Source organism: Phyllostomus hastatus, unplaced genomic scaffold (genome assembly GCF_019186645.2).
Source record: "Phyllostomus hastatus isolate PE091 unplaced genomic scaffold, TTU_PhHast_1.1 phas_scaffold_385, whole genome shotgun sequence".
In the NCBI taxonomy this organism is placed as follows: Eukaryota; Metazoa; Chordata; class Mammalia; order Chiroptera; family Phyllostomidae; genus Phyllostomus; species Phyllostomus hastatus.
The window spans coordinates 11,240,988-11,259,842 of NW_025334026.1; positions in this window are offsets into that span (position 1 = coordinate 11,240,988).

Here is an 18,855-nt window from a genome sequence, read left to right on the forward strand (position 1 = left end):
CTTGCCACCTGGTTGTCACTCCATGTCCCCACTCCCTGACTGAGTTATTTTTTCCAAAGCACATATCACCATCTAGCATGCTATATAGTTTACTGACTTATTTTGTATATTTTCTTTTCTACTGACATAAATGTAAGCTCTTTGAAAGCAGTGATTTTTATAACAACTTTATTAAGAATAATGAACATACCATAATATTCACCCTTTTCCAGAGTACAAGTCAGTGGTTTTTACAATAGCTTGTTGACAGAGCAGCACCCATCACCACTTTAATGTGACATCAATTTCATCACCCTAGAAGAAGCCCCATGCTTATTAGCAGTCAGTCCCCATTCCACCCTCCTCTAGTCCCTCACAACCACTAACCTCCTTCCTGTCTCTATGGATTTGCCTATTTTGAACATTTCACATAATTGAATTATACAATAAGTGGTCTTTGGTATCTGGCTTCTTTCACTTAGCATAATGATTTCAAGGTTCATCCATGTTATGTATTAGTACTTCATGGCATGTATTAGTACTTCATTCTTTTTATGTCTGGATTATTCCACTATATGGACAAACATTGTGTTTATCAGTTAACCAGTTGATGGACAGTTGAGTTGTTTCTGCTTTTGAACTATGCATTATTATGCATTATGCATTATTATGCATAATGCCACTATGAATGTTTATGAACAAGATTTTGGGTAGACATATGTTTCCATTTCTCTTGGGTATATACCCAGGAGTGGAATTTCTAGATCATATGTCAATTCTATGTTTAGCTTTTGAGAACTGCTCAGCTATTTCTGCAACAATTGTACCATTGTACACTCCCACCAGCAATGTACAAGTGTTCCAATTTCTCCACATGCAGCTCAGCATTTACATTTTGTGATTTTGATGAGCATTTCTCTAATAACTAATGATGCTGAGTATCTTTTCATGTGATTATTAACTAATGGGTGTCTTTTTTTTTTTCAGAAATATCTATTCAAGTTATTTTCCCATGCTTTATTTATCTTTTATTGAGGAGCTGTAAGAGTTTTTTATGTATTCTGACTGTAAATCTTTTATCAGATATATAACTTACAATTATTTTCCCCATTGTGTGATAGTCTTTTTACTTTCTTGATGATTTCCTTTGAAGCACAAATGTTTTCATTCTGATGAAGTCCAATTTACCTATTTTTTTTCTTTGGTTACTTGTGCTTTTGGTGTCATATTTAAGAAACCATTGCCTAATGCAAGGTCACAAAAATTTGTCCTGGATTATTTTGAGAGTTGCATAGTTGAATCTCTTACATTTAAGTCTATATTCCATTTAAATAATTTTTGTATATTGTGTGAAGGAAATGGGTATTTGCAAATGGATATTCAACTTCCCTAGCACTATTTGTTGAAGACTATTTATTTTCCTAATGAACTGTCTTTGCATTCTTGCCAAAATCAATTGAATATAGGCACTTGGGTTTGTTTCTGGACTCCCAGTTTGATTTTATTAATCTATATGCTTTTCTTATGTTAGTAATATACTCTTTTATTGCTATAAATTTGTAATAGTTTTGAAAAAGAAGTGTGCTTCAGACAACTTTGATCTCTTTGAAGGTTTTGTTTGGGTTTGGTTTGGGTTTTGTTGTTATTGGCCTCTTGCATTTCCAGATGAACTCTAGGTTCAGGTTGTCAATTTATGCAGAAGTGGAAGTTAGAAATTTGATAGGAATTCCACTGAATCTGTATATCATTTTGGGGAGTATTGCCATCTTAACCATATTTGATCTTTCAGCCTGTGGGTATAGGATTTCTTTCAATTTACTTAGGTCTTCTTAAATTTCTCTCAAGTACATTTTGTTATTTTCAATGAACAAATTGTACACTTCTGTCACAAAGAGTCTGATTCCATTTTTTAATGTTTTCTGACAGCTTGTAAACCTTACCCTGCCCTCTGCCCCTTCAGTCCCACATCTGGTCAGACTGATATGAGCTGTGTGCTCCCTTTGGCACTGGTGGGAAGTTCAAGCCATGTACAGAAATACTCACTCCAGTTCCACCTCTAACTGTTGAAAAACACAACCCAGTCTTCTTTCCCAGCCCTCTAAAGCCATTTACAGACCTGCTTGGGAAACCTGCTTCACTCTTCCCAGAAAGCTTCATGTGAGTAACAAATCATTTCATAATCTCTGATGTATGTTTGACATCCTCAGTCTTAATATCTGAATCAAAGTTTGGGTGGGAATTCACCCTGCTTTTGCAGAGTGCTCACAACAATGTCTTTGGTAAAATTGATTTCTAAACATATTTTTATGCTATTGTAAATGAAATTGTTTTCTAATTTAATTTTCAGATTGTTCTTTGCTAGTGTAGAGAATTGAAATGAATTGATTTTTGCATATTGGCCCTGTATCCTGCAACTTTGTTAAACTCATTTATAAGTTCTAATCACTTTTCAGTGGATTCTTTAGGATTTTTCATATACAAGATTATATCATCTGCAGACATAGTTTTACTTATTATTTTCTAAAGTGGGTATTTTATTGCTTTTTTTGTCTAATTGTCCTAGCTAGAACTTGTAGTGTGATGTTGCATAGACATGACAAGAGCAGACATCATTGTCTTTTCCTAATCTCAGAGGAAAAAAAGCATCCAGCCTTTCCCCTTTAAGCATGTTGTTAGCTTTGGATTTTCACAGATGCTCTTTTTCAGCTGGAGGATGACCCTTTCTATTCCCAGCTGGTTGAATATTTTTAATTATGAAAGAATGGTAGATTTTGTCAAATGTTTTTTCTGCATCTATTGAGATGATCATATGCCTCGTTTTTTATTTTGTAGATATAGTCTATTATATTATATGAGTATTACATAATTTTGGATAGTAAACCAACCTTGCAACTTGGAATAAATCCCACCTAGCCATGATGTATAATTCTTTTTATATGTTACTGAATTCAGGTCGCTAGTATTTTGTTGAGAATTTTTGCATCCATATTCATAAAAGATATTGGTCTGTAGTGTTCTTTTTCTTGTGATTTTTCTGCCCAGTTTTGCTATGAGGGTAATACTGACCTCACAGGGTAATACTGACCTCACAGAATAAGTTTAGAAGGCATCTCTTCTCTTCCATGCTCTGGAGGAGTTTCTGGAAGATCGATGTGGGATTTCTGTTGTTGCTTTTTGTTTGTTTTGTTTTGTTGTTAATGTTTGGTGGAGTTCACCATCTGTTCCTTGATTTTTCTTTGTAGAAGGTTTTTTTTATTAATATCTCAGAATCTTTACTTGGTCTAGGCCTATTCAAATTTCCTAATTTTTTATTTTTTCCTGAGTCTGTTTTGGTAGTTTCTGTCTTTCTAAGAATTTGTTAATTTCATCTAGGTCATCTAATTTTACAATTATTCATGGTATCTACTTAATAATCCTTTTAAAAAATTGCTGTAAGGTTGGTAGAGATATCCTTTCTCATGAATGATTTTAGTAATTTCAGCTTAGTCTTTTTTTTAATTTAGATAAATGTTTGTCAATTCTGTTGATATTTTCAAAGAAACAACTACTGATTTTGTTGATTTTTTCTTTTGTTTTTTTATTCTTTATTTATTTACATCTGCTCCAACCTTTATTATTTTCTTAACTCAGCTTGACTAGGGTTTAGTTTAATCTGCTTTTTCTAGTTTTTTAAGATCAAAGTTTAGGTTATTGATTTAAGATTTTTATTGTTTTTATAGGCACTTACAACTTTCCTTCTAACCACTGTTTTAGGTGCAAGCCATAAGTTTTGTCATAATTTTTTTTAAGATTTTATTTTTAGAGAGAGGGAAAAGGACGGAAAGAGCGAGGGAAATATCAGTGTACAGTTGCCACTCATGCACCCCCTACTGGGGACCTTGCCCACAACCCAGGCATGTGCCCTGACTGGGAATCAAACCAGTGACCCTTTGGCTCACAGCCCACACTCAATCCACTGAGTTATACCAGCCAGGGCCGTTTTGCTTCTATTTTAATGTATCATTAAGTCTTTTCTAATTTCTCCTGTGATTTCTTCTTTGATCTATTGTTTATTTAGTTAACTTTCCATATTTATGAATTTCACAAATTCCCTTCTGTTATTGACTTCTAATTTTAGTTCATTGTGGTTGAAAAACATATTTTGCATGATTTCAACTTCTTTTGTTGTTGTTCAGTTACAGTTGTCCCAATTTTCCCCTATTGCTTTCCCTTGCCCTGCCCATCCACCTCCCCTCCCCTCCCTCAGTCAGTCCTCACCCTGTTGTCCATTAAAATTGGTGAGACTTGTTTTATGCCGTAACATATGGTCTATCTTGAGAATGTTCTACATGCATTTGACAAGAGTGTGTATTCTGGTGTTGCTACATAAAAAAAGTTCTAGTTGGTTTATAGTCTTGTTTATGTTTCCTATTTCTTTGTTGATCTTCTGCCTAGGTGTTTCATCCATTATTGAAAGTGGATATTCACATCTCCCATTTTTGTTGTTGAAATACCTATTTTTTCCTTTAATTCTCTCAGTTTTTGCTCATGCATATTGGGGGTCTGTTGTTAGGCACATAAATTTATACATACTATATCTTGATGGATTGAGACTTTTATTATTATGAAATGTCTTTCTTTATATTTAGTAATGATTTTGCCTTAAAGTTCATATTGTCTGATATTAGTATAGCCATCCCAGCCCACTTTGGTTACTGTTCACATAGTATATATTTTTTTTCATTCTTTTACTTGTAGTCTCCTTCTACCTTTGAATGTAAAGATGTCCTCTGAGAGTAGAAAAGCAGTTGCTAGTGTCTGGGGGCTGGGAGAAATAAGGATAGGTTGGTAAAGTGGCACAAATTTTCAGTTATAAGATGAATAAGTTCTGAGAATCTCTTGTAAAATATGATGATTATGGTTGATAATACTGTCTTCTGTCATTGAAATTTGCAAAGAGAGTAAAACTTAAATGTTCTCCTCCAAATAAATAAATAAATAAAGTGATGGGTATGTTAATTAATTAGATGATGGGGGGAGAATTCTTTCCTAATGTTTACATGTATCAAATCACCACAATATTTTAAATATCTTATGATTTTTATTTGTAAATTATACCTCAATAAAGATAAAATTTTAAAAATAATAATAAAGTATATCCCTTATACACAACATATAGTTGGATAATGTTTTGTTTTGTTTTATTTTGTTTTGTTTTGTTTCTATCCATTTGGGCAGTGATTTTTGCTTGTTTGTTTTTTTTACTTTATCTACAACACCCAATAGACATTTCATAGGTACGCAGTGGATATCTGCTAAGCAAATGAATGAATCTTTCTTTATATGTGAAATGGGGTCACATGTGTCTTTCTGGCACATTGAAAAGTACTTTGTAAACCATGAAACATTATCTGAATTTATGGAGATGTTCTTATTAATAAATATTCAAGGTTTGCTAAAATGAATGTCTTCCCTGAAGAAATAGGACCCTTTGTAGCATTTTTCTGGTCAAAACAATCCACACACTGACAAGAACACACATGGGAATTCAAGAGCAAGAGCAAAGCTTGTACCCTAGGCTTATGTTACATTATTCTGTGATGGTTGCTTTGGTTTTATTGTATGAACTACAAATGTCAAAATATAAAATAGTTAGTATGGAGTAGTCCTACTGAATGGAACTGTCAGTTTCCTCTGCTTTGACACTGGTCCCCAAAGTGCACTGAGCTGTCTCCTAGAAGCCCAATAACCACATATTCCAATGTCAAATGCATGGATAAATTGTCTTAGTTCAAACCTTTTTACCTAAGCATCCAAGCTTTTTGTATTTGGGTGAAAGAGAAAATGCATGTACATAATATGCAGTATAATTATATGTGACTTTTTCTTCCTATTTTCTAATTTTAGGAAAAGTTCCTCCTTTATAGTCTAAGTGAAAGGTAGGATTGAAGCAAGAGAGAGATGCTTCATTTTGTTTTTAATTTTTACTCCAAGTATCTGACCTTAGAGTTTTCCAGACCTTTCCCATCAAACTGTGCATATAGTCAGACATTTGGATAAGGTTTTGTCACATGCAGGGGTCCAGCCAACCATCCACCCACACCCCGTCTCCTGGTTCACTAACTATAATCCGTGCATGCACTAAGCACCTATACAACATCCATCTTCTTTCCTCTCTTCACTCTTCCAGCAAAACTGTCAAAGGGGATTGAGAGACTATGAGCACCTCATCACAAGATTCATCCTTGGTATGATGTATCTTGACTCAGAAATAGGCTTGGTACACAGTAAATTATATTGAGCCATCCAGTAGAATTTCAGTCACTATAGCTCCTTGAGAAGACAGAAAGAATTTGTGGCAAAAAGTAATGAAGTGGATGTGTGCAAGTCCTTCCTTACTTGTGAAAGCTAAAGCTATTTTTTCTTCAGACTCAGTTTCTATGCATAAGTATTTGGAGCAGTCCTTGCCTTCTTAGTAGTCAGTACACTCAGTCCTGCAAAGCATCTTCGCCCGTAATGTATTCCATGGACCACAGGAGGTGCAAGGTGTTCTCTGATGGAAGGAACTCATGGTCAAATAAGTCTAGATACTCTGGATAACATAGGCTCCTATAGGAGATAATCAGTGCATATTGGCATAGTAAAGCCTCTGAGATTTTCTGCAAAATCTATTTTGTTTAACTCTATATTTTCTCACCTTATTTGGATCACAGCACTCTTTTTCACATACTTATCATCTCTTAGAGCCAGTGTCCATGGAATACCCTTAGGGAAACACTATTGTAGGCTGATCCTTGGATTTGTGAATAAATCCAAATAACTTTACTTCAGACTTTGAGAATCTGAGAAAGAGCTAGTGGGTGTTGCATTTTCTTGCTAAACTGTTTCTTGCACAGTGACTCTGCACCAGATTGTGCTAGAAATGCAAGTGCTGTCATAAAGTGAGGCAGAAACCTTCACCAAAGTCTCAAAGCTTACGTTGAAAAAATACGATGTTCCAAACACTGGAATTGCAGATATTTTTTATCTCAAGTATATTCCAAACACATAACTTTACATTTGGGGAAACATCTTTCAGATAAACTGCATGACTTTTTTTTTAGTTTAGTTACAAAATTAATTACTTTCTCTCGATTTACTTTACAGGAGGAGGAGAGGAATGCCAGAAAGTGAAGCTGTTTATTTTGAAAACAAATATAAAATTCAAGCTTCCTCAGGAAGGAAATGATTGAGAGAAGTTTTGAGGTATGAGTAGAAGATAATCAGATGGAGGGGGGAGGGAAGTTCTGGAAAGAGAAATGTGCATAAAGGTAGAGAAGTGTGTGGCAGTACCGCCGGCAAAGGCAGGAGAGGGAACGAGGCTGGAGAGGAGGCAGACAGACCTCTTCCGGGCTGTGGAAGGCTCATTGTGCTAAGTCAGCAGATTTAGACACTGTCCGGTAAACCAAAGGGAGATTTTGAGGAATATTTTTAGTAGTGGGGTAGACTGATTTACATTTTAGAGCTATCACTCTGGCTGCCTGGTAAATTAAGGTTGGGATGGAGAGATACAGATAAAAATAAGGCAGACAAGTTAGGAAGCCACTGCATTAGTTTATGGCAAAAAATGACAAAGGCTTGAACTGAGAAAATGGCAGAAAGGAATTGGAGAGAAGGGGACAAATATAAGTGATGGTGAGGGGTGACTGGTTGGTAAAGGGCTTGAGGAGATATGAGCTAACTCCAGTGAGTGGTAACCATATTGGCTCATCCCCCTCCTTGTGGGTCAGTGTGAAGAGCTCTGCACTGAGGTCAGGAGATTCAGTGCTTGTTCTGGTGCCGCCATTGTTTGCCTCTTTGAACCTGACTATTCACCTCTCTGCGTTCAGGCTCTGTTTGGTAAAATCAAACAGAGAGACTAACTCCCAGCCATAATATCTTGGGAATTCATTCTATGTTCTAATCATGGCTTCCATAATATTAAAAATCATCGTACATTTACAATGTTCTACCTTATTTATATATTTCTCTGATTATGTATTGTTACCTAAAAACTTAACAAAGCACCCCAAAATATAGTGGCTTAAAACAACAATTCATTATTCTTTCTCAGGGCTCTGAGTTGACTGAGCTGAGCTGGGGGTTCTAAATGGTTTCTCATGCTGGGGCTACAGTCACTGAAGGCTCAATTGGATGGATGTCCCAGATGACACACTCAGATGGCTGGCCATTGATGCTGGCCGTCTGCCAGGGGCTCAGCTAGGATCATTTGCCAATGTGCCTACCCATGGCCTTTCTATATGGCCTGGGCTTCTTACAGAATTTTAAGAAGACCCCAAAAGGAGCACTTTAAGAGCAAATTTTCTAAGATGTTCAGACAAAATCTGCAAGGCTTATTTTGACCCAGCCTTGGAAGTCCCAGAATACCACATCAGTTGAATTTCATTGATCAAGCGAGTCACTAGGGCCATCCTACATTTGGGAGAAGAATCAGACTTCACCTATTGGAGAAAATGACAGTCACAGTATAGAATAACATGTGTGGAAGGAAATGTTGTTGCTGCTATTTGGGAAAATATAATCTGTAAAATAGGTATTTGAAAACATTTCTAATTGTTCTCACTTGCTCTTTGATGATAGAGATCTTCGCTTCTTTTTTAAAATTGTCTTTCTATCCCCTTCCCTTTGATCACTATTCACTCCCCATCTCACTCTGTGTCAAGAACAGTATTTTACATATGCCAGAAAGTCAATAGAATTTGTCCATTGATTTTCTTTCTTTCTTTGAGAACAAAAAGCAAATAAATATTCACAAGTTTATTTTAGAGATGTGAACAAACCCTTCCTCACCTCAATATTTGGACTCCTTGAAACTATAGGTCAAGTTCCATTATACTGTTCCCTCAACCTGGTATAATCCCCATTACATATCTGCCAAAAGAAATTGACCCTTCGTCAATGCTTTGATGTAAATAGCTACTATTTATTAACAGTTAGTATGTACCAGGAAATGTGCAAAGTGCTTTATCTAAATTACATCTCTTGAGTCATTTGATGCCTCCCACAAGAGAGCATAGTCTCACTGAGGACCAGAACTTAATCTGACTTTTTTTATATCTGCCACTGCAGCCAGCATAGAGTGTGATACATGGTTATAACTTGGCATTTGTATGTTGGTTTGAATAACATTGTGGGGGAAAATCTGAAAAGCATTTAATGCAACTTTTCAAATCTCTCAACTTCCTTCCAGGCTTTGTCAATGCACATTTGCTTGTCATATAGTGAGCAATGTAAAAATGCTATTTGTTTCTGTTTTTCCATTTGGAAATATTTCTTAAATACACTGCTGTGTATAGTAACCAACTTCCAAGATGGCCCCCAAGATTCCTGACTCCACGTACGTGTGCCCTGTGTAATCTCCTCCTGCACTGAGTCATAGTTTATGTGATCAATAGACTATGAAAGAATGACAGTGTGTGACTTCTGAGGCTAGGTCATAAGACGTATGTGACCTCTACTTGGTTTAATGGACCATTTCCTCTTTATAACCACCGTGTTATAAAGAGGAGACTCAAGCAGCCCTATGGAGAAACCCACACGGAAAGGAATCAAGCCCCCCTGCCAATGCTCATTCAGTGCCAGCTAATTCCTGACCACACCCTCATAAAACACTCAAAGAACCACCCAGCTAAGCCACTTGTCAATTCCTGACCAACAGAAACTGTGAGAGATAACAAATGTTTTTTAAACTTCTAAGTTTTAGAGTAATTTGTTTTGCAGGAACAGATAAGTAATATACTATGTACCTCACATTGTCTACATGCTTATAAATAATGAGGGACAATGTGCACAGTAGTTAAGAGTTCTGACAAGAATCAGTTTGCCTGGGTAGAAATCTCAGTTCTTATTAGCCAATGAACTTCATTTGGCAGGTTACTTAAGCCCCTTTTGTCTCAGTTTCCTCGTCTGTAAAAAGGATGATGATAATATAGCTATTTCACAGGGTTGGTTTGCATATATTATATAATTTAATCTGTGCCATTCAAAGCATTTTGTAAGTCTCCCTCGCATGAAGTAAATACCCAGTAAGTGTTAGGTATTATTTCTTGAAATAATTTCTTTAAGAAGAACTTTAATGGATGATAGTCTCCTGCCCCAGTTATGATATAACTTTAATGGAGGCCAGGGAAAAAGGACATGGTATTATTTCCCCTAAATTTGATTCTGCCGCTAGGCTTTCCTAGCTTAGGTAGTGCCTTTGTGTGGATTATTCAAAAGTACCAATGCCAAGGTCTATGGCAGAATCATCAGGACTAGTTTTCCTCCTTCCCCCCATAGCAGTCTGAAAAATGCACCTTTCCCTAAAGATATTTGTGTTCTAATCTCTAGAACCTATGACAGTTACCTTATTTGGAAAAAAGCTTTCTGTAGATGTGACTAAATTACACATCTTGAGATAGGGAGATTACCCTGAATTATCCATGTGGGCCCTAGAAGCAATCACAATTATCCTTATAAAGAGACAGAGAGGCCATTACACACAGACAAGACAAAGGTGATTATCACCAGAGAAGCAGAGTAAGAGTGATGAAGCCACAACCCAAGGAATGCCAGCAGCCACAGAGGCTGGATGGGGCAAGGAACAGATTCTCCCCAGACCCTTTGGAAAAAATATGGATATGATGTAACTTTAATTTCAGACTTCTGGCCCCCATTACTGTGAGAAAATAAATGTGTTGTTTTAAGCCACCAGGTTTGTAGTGTATGACTGCAGCCACAAGAAACTATACACTCCCCTTCTCCAACCATTGGAAGGGCCATCATTATTAACAATATAGAGACAAAAACGTGGAAGTAAAAGGGAAGAAACAGTAAATGAGCAGCTTCTACATTACCTGCCTCTGCCGTCTTTCATGACTAGATCAGACCTGAGCTGGGGGCCAGTTTGCATTACATTCAAATCATAAAGACTTGAAATCTGAAATACTGTATTAAAATTTATATTTAGAGCACACTAGACTTTTTAGGTATCTAAAAGTGAGGCTGAAACACATAAAAGTGACTGAAAAAAATCTATAAAATTGGCCCATAATATTACCTGTGGACAGGTAGAGAGAAATAGATATGAAGAGCAATGTTTAAAAAAATAAAACAGATAAATCCCATGTCAGTACATAGGACGCAAGCACCCGCATGGCAGAATAGCAGAAATATGGTGGGTGGGCTGGCAGGTTGGAGTGGTGGGCAATGCACTAGGGATGTGCCAGAGGAGACTGACTCTGCCCATGATCTACATCACTTGGACCCACCACGCATGGAAAGTATGACAATAGTTTCCACTTGAGCACCTAGCCTACACTAGTCCTATTGTTATTTATAATCCTCACAGTAATCATGCAAGGTACATGTTTTACTCCATTTAGCAGATGAAAAAACAGGGCTTGGACATGATTAAGTAAAATGCCTAAGGTTGCAAAAGCTCTCACATCCTTGCTACCCTGCTATTGACATCAAAATATGCTGTCCCTTGCCCATTCTCTAACCGAACCCCATGTACTGAACTCCAGATCCACAGCTTCCATTCATTACCTCTACCAAACAAATTTCAAATTGTAGGGACTGGCACTCAAGAATTGGAGACCTATGCTATAGTGTGTGCCCTAATCAGGCCAGCAACTGTTCTCTACTCCTGTTTATTTGAGCATGCATGAACTCAGGAAGCATCTTGGCAAATATCCTGTGAAAGAGAAAGATTGCTGCTCATTAGTTCTCTCAACACAAAAGAGTGAAATGACTGGCTTCTTTTGGGTTCTAGTAAAGTGTAGTGGTGGGAACAATGTGTGCGATGAAATACAAAACTGGTTTTATATTCAAGCTGTGATGGAGAGCTCATGGGTGGTGTAGAGCACTTTGTGAAGGGGAGATTCATGTACAGTGAGAGGAACTCTAAGCCTGCTGGGTCTATGATATATGCCCCATGCCCCGTCTTCTCTCAATCACACAAGCCTGACACTTGGGAGTGCTCCTCAGTTTTCCATTTTTTTACCCTCCTTATAAACTCCTAAATACCTAGGAGGAGGGAAATCTTTCCCTACTCCCCGGACCCTCTGGAGCTGCCCTGGTTCAAGCTTTCTTCATCTACCACCTAGATCCTTGTCACCTAGTTATCTAATCCACATGCTGCCTCCAGAACCTCATCTTCCCCTTCTCACTCTCCTCTCTCCCACCCCATCTGCAACCAGGGCAGCTGTTCTCAAATAGAGGTGAAAAGAAAAAGCATCCAGTAAGCCTGTGTCTTAGTCAGCTTGGGCTGCCATAACAAAATATGACTGACTAGGTGACTTAGACAGCAGGAATTTATTACTCACAGTTCTAGAAGCAGAAGTCCAAGATCAGGGGCCAGCACAGTCTGATTCTGGGAGAGATCTTATTGGCTTGCAGAAAGCCACCTTCTTCCTGTGTCCTCCCATGGCAGAGAAAGAGAAAAAGTGGGGAGAGAGGGGGAGAGGGGGAGAGAAAGAGGTGGGGAGAGGTAGAGGATGGGGGAGGGGAGAGAGAGAGAGCTCTCTGATATCTCTTCTTGTAAAGGATCTCACTCTCATGGACTCATCTAACTCTAATTATGTCTCAAAAGCCCATCTCCAAATACCATCACATGAGGCATTAGGGCTTCAACACATGGAATTGGGGCGACACAATTCAGTTGATAGCAACTTATGAAAATGTTTATTTTTGGATCTCACACCCACAGATTATGATTCAGTAAGCCTGTGGTGGGGCTCAGGGACCCACATTTTATCAAGTATCCTAAGAAATCCTGACATGTGGAATCTGCAGACAGATTCCAGTTGCTTCTTACCTAAGCTGCCTAGTGCAATCACAACGGAGCTTTTAAAAATCATCAGTTGTGGGCCCTGCTCCAGATCAATTTACTCAGGATCTCTGAGGGTGGGCCTGGGCACCAGCATTTCTTCAAAGCTCAGCAGGTGATTTTTATGTGTATTCAGGGATAATAAGCAATACTTCAATGGTGTCATGAAGCAGCAGTTCTCAAATTGTGAGTCATGACTCAACAATGAGTCTTGAAATCACAGTGAATTGCCAGCAGCAATTTTTTAATGGAAGAATAGAATCTAAAAAGAAAAACATTGAGTGCAGAGTCTAGGAAAAGTAACTATTATTTTGTGAGACATGTTATCATTTCATAGTCAAGTCTTTGTACATGCTGTCACTTCTTCCTTCAATGCACCTGATATTCATCCTCCAAAACCCTTGTAGGCATCATGTCCCAGTGAAACCTTTCCTTCTCCTGTTCCTGGGTGTCATGCCTTCTGTGTTTAAAGGGGTCTTCTCATGTCACTCTAATGTGCACTTCTCACGGTGATTATGGATAAAAGCGCTCATTTCCCTGGGGGGTCTCCTTCAAAGGTAGGAACAGTGTCCTGTACATTTTAAAGTCCTCAACCCAGAGCTCATCCTCTAGTACTGATCAAGTGCCTGCTTGATTATGCTTTTTGTATTAGTCAGGGTTTTCTAGAAGGACAGAACCACTAGGAGATATGTATAGTATACCTGTTGGGTATATATGTCTCCTAGTGGTTCTGTCTCTCTACCGAACCCTGGAGAAATATATAAATATGTATTTTATTTTTCTTCTTGTTATAGATACATGTATATATGTGCATATATATGTATATATATGTATACACATGTGTGTGTATAGAGAGGGAGAAAAAGAGAGAGAAATGTATTATAATAATTGATTTGTGTAATTATGGAGCTGAAAGGTCCCAGGATCTGCAGTCTGAAAGCTGAAAAGCCAGGAAAGCCCATGATGTAATTCAGTCCAAGCCCAACGGACTGAGAACTGGGGGAACAAGGGATGTAAATTCCAGCCTGGGTCCAAGGGCCTGGAACACCAAGGGCAGAAGACTGATGTTTCTTTCAATGGCAGCATTGAGGTGAGAAGGGATAAATTCCTTCTTTCTCTGTCTTCTGTTCTATTCAGGTACTCAGCTGATTGGATCATGCCCACCCACATCAGGATGGCCATCTGCTTTACTTAGTCCACCAACTCAAATGCTAATCTCATCCAGAAACACACTCACAGACAAACTCAGAAATAATGTTTAATCAGGGTACCCTGTAGCCAGTCAAGTTGACACATAAAATAAATCATCGCACTTGTTGTGTGATCTATGAGTAAACTTTGAAGTTCACGAGTTACAGTAAAGTTCATTTTTTAAGTCAATGTGTTTGGAATAAAAGGATCAAAGTTACTAGTGAAAGCAAGAATGATTACAACTGCAAGAGGCTTTAAAAATTACCCAGTACATTATCACACACATGAGGAAACTGAGCCAAAGGACAATGTCGGACAAGTGGTGACAATGGGCAAGGAAAGGACTGGACAAACCTCTAGAAGAGCAGTATGGTGTTCTCTCTGGTGGCTTTTATGCTACAGAGACATTCGCAATCACTGAGAAGTTAGAGAGTAGGAAGCTCCTCTCCAGGCACACACAGTACATTGGGCATCACTCCCAAGAGATCGTCCAACCTGAGACTGCTCAGCATCATCCTCTAAAAGAGTCTGATGAGGCACCGCCCTTGGTGCTCTTGGTTCTCAGGTCTTTGGACTCAGATTGAATTCCCCTGCAGGCTTTTCTGAGCCTCCAGTTTGCTTGGGACTTCTCAGCCTCTATAACTGTGTGAGCCAATTCCAAGTGGTTCCTCATGTGTACTCAGTAAATGTGTTGAGTGAATACATGAATTAAGAAAATTTAACTACACTTCTTGGGATGGTGGGCAAGCTGGTAAATATCTCTGAGCCTCTGTCTCTTGAGCTATAAAAGGCTTTGATGCTTCTTACTGAGGATTGAAGCAGATAATGCATATGAGTGCTTAGTAGCACAGTGTCTGGCACACAGGAGAATGCTTATTTTGGGGGATGAAGTTCCTGTCACTGCTTTATCTGCCAGTGGCTGGTCTCTGCACAGGCACCACGGCAGGTCCCTCCTTCTCAGCCCCACTTCTTTAGTCATCTGTTAAAAAGAAAAAGTATGCAATGATGTAAATATAACTTATCCAGTGATTGTGTTATGGCCCCTGTGTTCTTTCACTTGAAAGCCTTATTTCCAAATGTAAATTCATTAAATGGATTTCAGGCAAATCACTAAAATGACTCCCTGAAAGTCTTCTAGGGAGATGAGACATAGAAATTAATACTGCAGCATCTCATCATCACTAAATATTGGTTAAAATGTTACTAAACTATTCTTGCATAGTGGTCAATATTTATTATTTTAGCTCAGTAAAGGAAAATTTTTTGCAAAGGCTCATTGAGGTCCTTTTTCATAATTTTCATTTTTCTGAAAGGACATGTTTATTTCATCCTGAATTTTTCTATCATTATTTACAGGATCCTAACCTTTGTAGATTGAACAGGAATTGTTAGATTCATATTTCGAAGGAGGAGTATCAATGTATACAAGAAATTGAGGTATAACATCAGAATGCCAATTTACTAATTTACAGAGAGGAAATATAATAGTGAACCTCACATTACCACCATCCAAGCCAGAGCATTCTCTCCAAAAGAAAAAAAAAAGAAATGGTGATTTGCTTTGTAATTTTATGGGTCTTCAACCCTGTTCTGATAGCGACATCACGGAGCTGACCTTAGTTGCCCATCCCCCTCTATGTGCACACATGCACTTGTCAGCCAGTCCCCCTCCCTCCTCCTCCCTCTTCTTCCCCTTCCCCTCCCCCCACACACCCTTGGTATTTTGAGTGACATCTCTCTAATGGTCAGTTGGTTTTACTTGCTGTCGCATGTACTTTTCAAAAGTAACATTCTTTTTCAACAGTTCTCACTCCCATCTAGTCGATGGTGCTCTGATTTATGCCCTCTAGGCCTTTCAGCAGAAAGGGCTCTTGGTGAAAAATGTTCAAGTGTGTAGATCTAAGACTGTCTTTGTGCAGCTTTCACATGTGAATGACAGCTTGACTGGATACAGCAGTCTGGGTCAGACCCCGATCCCTTGAGAACACTCAAAATGTCAGCTCAGTGACTTTTGAAATTGACCGTGGAGTAGAACTTATCTCTTCCCCCTCCCCCCGCTTGGAAAATTGTTCTCAATGAAGTTTAAAATGTCGATGGTTTCCATTTATTAACTTGAACAAGGAAAAAGTAAGACTTTAAAATTTCCCAAGCTTTTTCCTTTTTTCTAAGTCTGGGAAACTTCATTTGTATATACCGTCAATTATGATAAATTCAACATGATTTCAATTAACTTTCCAAAAGGTAATTTTTGGAAACTTAATGAATGAGGTCTAAAGTTAATCTGGAAAAGTGGTAAAGAAAAGTTCAAAATTGGAGAATAATCAGGAAGGGAATTTATCTTCTAGTTGTCAAGATATCCTAAAAGCTACAATAATTAAAGCAGAGGGGTGTCGCCTCAGGAATAGACAAACAGGCGAGTGTACTAGGATACAGTTCCCAGATAGACCCATGTGTATGGACAGCTGACATGAATGTTCAACCCAGCATGTCAAGTAATGGAGAAAGAAGAGGATATTCAACAAATTATTGGGGGGGAAATGAAGGAAAAGAACCTAAACCTCCTTCACATACCAAACATACACACAAAAAATATATACATTCTAGGTATATTAAAGAGCTATTAAAATAACCTTAAAATAGTATAATATTGCTTTGTATCTTGGAATAAGTAACATCTGGCAAAATAAAATAAAATAAAATAAAATAAAATAAAATAAAATAAAATAAAATAAAATAAAATAAAATAAAATAAAATAGTACCAAGGAAAGACACACATGTTTTCCCTCCTATATAAGAACTGAAAATTTCAGGGAAAGACATGCCAAACAAACTTCATGGAACAGGTTTGGAAAAAAATATTACCAAGGCATTTCATGAACAAATGATTAATATTTATAACACTGAGTATGTTTAATAGAGTTTAAGTAGATTTGGGAAAGGATGCAGGACTGTGGCCATGGAAGTTGGAATCCACCAAGGAGTGTGCAACAACTCACCTGCGGAAACAAACAGCCCTGAAAGTGGATGGCACTGGAGAGGGCGGGGGCGGGGCCTACATGGTGTGCCCCGCCCCCACTGCGCAGGAGAGGAATGGGAGCGAGGCAGGGCCTACACCGTCCCCTCCCACCACCCCAGAAGACGCTATGTAGCAAAGAGTAGGAGGGCAGCTTGAGCGGTGAGTCTGGAAGCCTAGGTAGGGGTGGGCCTGGGTGGAGCCGCTGCAGGTGCAGATCTTGGTGGTAAATAGATTTGGGAAAGGAATGACAGATAAACTCATGGTCTGAATCTACCATCTTGATATAGAAATCTAGTTGAAACTTGTTACAGTTTCCTCAAAGAAGGGGCCTTGACTTGGGGAAAGTGGTACTAAGTCCTTGCCCAACTCCTACAGGCAGTCACTGTCTTTGCCTCCACCACTGAAGCATCCTGACACTCAAGAAGTCCAGAGTTTTGAAAACTGAATTCAGTGGAATTTGCTGCAGTGATTTCTGCATCACTGTACCCAATGATATAAACAAAGTTGCATTCAAGTACCTAAACCCACATTACAAAAGATGACATTAAGTTCAATATCTGTTTTCCAACCCAGTCCCTGGAGTTTATCCTCATTGATATGTGAATATCCCTCAGCCCTAGCTTTTTAGGCCTCACCACAGCTTTGCTTCCCTTTTCTCCAGTCTCAGACTCAAGAGCCAGGTGTCTTTATTTGGTTCTCTTTGTTATCTTTTTTCAGGGCCTTTGTTCTTGATGTTTCTTCTACCTGGAACCTTCTTTCTGTCCTTGTCTGGTTAACTCTTATTCATCCATAAGACCAAGCTTATTTAGCTTCCTCGGTAACCACAGGTGCTTCCAATCACCATTATTTATCCAGTGCCTAGGAGAGTTCCTAGTATGTACTAGGCACTCAATAAAGATTTCATAAATAAAAAATTAAATAAATTCTAAGGGTGCTATAAGTCTCTTAGGAAAAAATGTACAGAACCCAGTATAAAAATAGGCAGAGCATATGAATAAACAACTCACAGGAAAAGAAATGTTAATTGGGTATAAGGAATCAGATACTGTCATACGCTATAAACAGAAGTATATGTCAAGATAATTTTGGAGAAAGGGATTTGGACACTAGCAAAGTAAAAATTGTATCCTTTGGTCCATCGATGCTACTTCTATGCATAAATATACTCTCTTAAACACAAAGGTATTTATTTATTGTGTCATTGTATGAAATAGCCAAGAATTGGGAATGATTCTGGAGACTACTCAAAAAGGAGCAGTTACATGATAAGTCTAACTTCTAGATCATAGCACAGGTGACTCTCTTTAATGATGTGAATTCAGGGACCCAGTCTCTCTCCAAGTGTGGCTCTATCGTCTTAGTGTCCTTTCCTTCCAGTGTGTGGATGGGGGAGAGCGGGTGAAAGATGGCATGAGATATTTTACAACCCGTCTGAAAGTGACCCCCACCAGTGTGCCCACATTGCGTTGGCAAGAACTTAGCCACATGGTCCCACCAGGATGCAAGAGGGGCTGAATCCTTCCTGTGTACACACTCAGGAGGGAAAAAATAAAAAAGTTGATCTGGAAATAGCTTTAAGGTCTTTTGCTAAAGTGCAAAATGTAAGCTTCAGAAATGCATGTGGAGAATGATTTCATACTCTTAAAACTGCAGTGGGTGCATTCTCACCCTTTTACAATATTTGACATTTTTATAAGTGTAACAGGATATTGAGTTGGATCTTTTCTGTTACCTTGAAATTAAAAACTAGAGTTCAACATTAAAGTCAAAATGGCTTTAGCATTCTCATATTCTAACGAAAATTGTACCCAAGTGCTATCCCCCACCGTAGTCATCCCA